The 2,600-nt window shown below is 53.8% G+C and overlaps 1 pseudogene; it reads right to left on the reverse strand.

Moving 5' to 3' along the window:
• Positions 1-880, reverse strand: part of LOC119275687 — a 5,824-nt pseudogene extending 4,944 nt beyond the window's left edge.
• Positions 881-2,600: the final 1,720 nt, after the last annotated feature.

The following is a 2,600-nucleotide window of genomic DNA, read 5'->3' on the forward strand; positions in this document are numbered from 1 at the left end:
AGCCGTGCAGTGCTGTCCATTGTGTAACAGTGAGGTTCTGTAAACTGTAGTGCTATTTTCCACAACTGAACTTCGCTCGGAATTCGACACAAATTGATTTCAAATACCAGCTAAGCCAACTACATATGCAAGCAAAATGAAATGGGACATGGAGGTACTGCACTTCAGTATTTTCTTAACTCGGGTGATTCTTAGAAGAACATGAGCAGTGACGAAGAAAAATCGTACCTCTCCAGCAGCAACTGAGGAACAACTTGGCACAATCGGCAGCTGCTGCTCGAGTTCTACCAAATCTGCACAAAATTGGCCCAGACGGAGGTCAGCAACATTGACCAGTAGCTCTAGAGAAACCATCGCCCGGTACAAAGCTGCAAGCAGGACCAACCTGCATCGGCCTCCATCAGGAGGCGCCTCTTCACGCCGAAGCGATCCGCGTCGGGAGCCTTCCGCTTGCGCTCATACCTAATCGGCATCTCCGCGCACCAGCTCCTCAAGTCGGAGGGCCTCAGCCTCACCTTCGGGACCGCCGGCACATCCCACCCCAGGAACCTCAGAAACGCCACGACGGCCGTTCCCGAAACAGTCACCGTGCCGCCGGAGGAGCTGAGCGGCGATCCGGGGGCGTGGCACAGCCGCTCGACGTGCTGCAGCGTGATGGCGCTCGCCGCCGACGTCGACGCCACGGCGGCGAGCTCGGCGGCGGCGGCGGGGCGGCCGATGCGGAGGAGCACGGTGAGGAGGTGCCACGCGAGCTCCGTGTCCCACGAGCCCGCGCCGGCGGCGGCGGGATCCATCGGAGGGGAGGGGAGGCGCTCGGATCTGCGGCTCAAGGATCCGGAGGAGGAAGGCAAGGAATTCCCCGCAGGGTTTGGGTGGGAGGGAACCTGGCTTCGAATCCCGCGGTGGTAGTGAAGAGATGTGGGTGGTTTTTTTCCATTCGGTCCTCCGAGTTGCTGGTCTTTGCGGGACGGGTCCGGGCGGGAGGCGGGAAAATTTCGTTGGCGAGCGGAGTTTTGGGTAGCGGTGGATCTGGGCGCTGCCGATTCCCGCCTTTTTTTTCTCCCGTCTCGGGCCTATAACTGCTACGGGCCACGCAGCAAGTGTACACAAAAATAGGAGCTCGTGTGTGCTCGTACACACTACACACAACAGTCTCTTTTCTTTAGCTGCACACACAGTCTCTTTTTGACTGTATATCAACACGCCAACGCAGCAAGTGTATTGACACGCTGGCGCACTTGGCCCAAAGTCTTCTCTTTTTTTGAGAAAAGTGGGCCCAGAATATAGCATCTGAAAGATGGTAGATCGTGTGTTGGTTTCGTGGTTCATAAATGGCAGGTATGGTTTACTTCTCCGACGTGTTAGTCATGCGGTGGTGCTAGATCTAAACTTCAGTGACGCGTCTTGGGTGTTGCCCTAGTTCCATTCGTTCAATAGTAATGGCTTCGCCTTTGATGAGGCACCTTGAAAATCTGCAAAGCTGCATAGCGAAGTGAGGAGGTGGTCCATCGGGTTTTCCTTTGATGATTGCAGGGCCGGTGCTGACATTTCGGGGGCGCAGGGCGAAATTGAAATCCAAGACCCCTTGGTACAAATACTAAAATAACAATCAATTTTTGAACGGCAATAAGCTTGGTACCGCTCATTCAAGCGAGCTCATGATGATCATCTATTAGAGCATTACTAGTAGAACCCTCAAACCCTCAAACACTTGTAGCAGTTTTAAGGGTTATGAAGTGCCAGTTTTTGACACTTTAAGGGTTGAAAAACAGGGGCAAAGACTAAAACCCTCAAACCCAACCCGTAAACTGCTTTAAGGATTGGATTTGAGGGTTCTAGTCTTTGCCTCAACCCCAACCTTTAAAACTGTCATTTCATATATCACACATTTCATCACATTTCATCATATGACATATCACAAATTCCATCACAATTGACATAAAACAGTAATCATTCTAGTTATTATTACAACACCGAATAAAACAATAATCATTCAAATTATTACAACAATGTTTGAGCAAAGTTTGACATGGTGTAGAAATTTCAGAATTTGTCGTGTTTTTAGATAAGAGCAATCCTACATTTGCCTTGTGACCTGGGACCCAAAAATTCAGTTATGTATCAAGGTGGCAAAATGTTCGAAACCCACGCTGCAACTCCACTTTGAGGAATACTTGGCATGCCGGTGCACAGGCTCACCGAGAGCGCAGTTTCGCCGCTACTCCCAACATCAAGCATCTCTCCCACCCATCCTCTTCCGCAAATCGCTCGAGGCCGCCGCGGTGCTGTGCTTCACGCCGCACTCGAGGGCGCCGCCATGCCCGCGCTCGAAGCCTCCGCCGTTGGTGCCCGCTCCTCGCACTTTGGCTGCCGTTGCTAGGTGCCTGCCGAGGTCCTCCCGCCGAGGCCGTTGCGGGACCTGCGGGACTCCTCGACGCGCGGCAACCGGCGATGCACGCGGCGGATGCGGTAGTCGTCGGGTGGAGTCGCGCGGCTGCCGCAGGACCTGCCACTCTTCATCGCCGCCGCAGCGCTGCGGAGCTCCTCGTCTCGCGGTCGCCGCCGAAACGCATGGGGGGTGGGGGATAGAAAGTGGGCGG

The sequence above is a fragment of the Triticum dicoccoides genome, chromosome 1A (genome assembly GCF_002162155.2).
Source record: "Triticum dicoccoides isolate Atlit2015 ecotype Zavitan chromosome 1A, WEW_v2.0, whole genome shotgun sequence".
NCBI classification, from domain to species: domain Eukaryota; kingdom Viridiplantae; phylum Streptophyta; class Magnoliopsida; order Poales; family Poaceae; genus Triticum; species Triticum dicoccoides.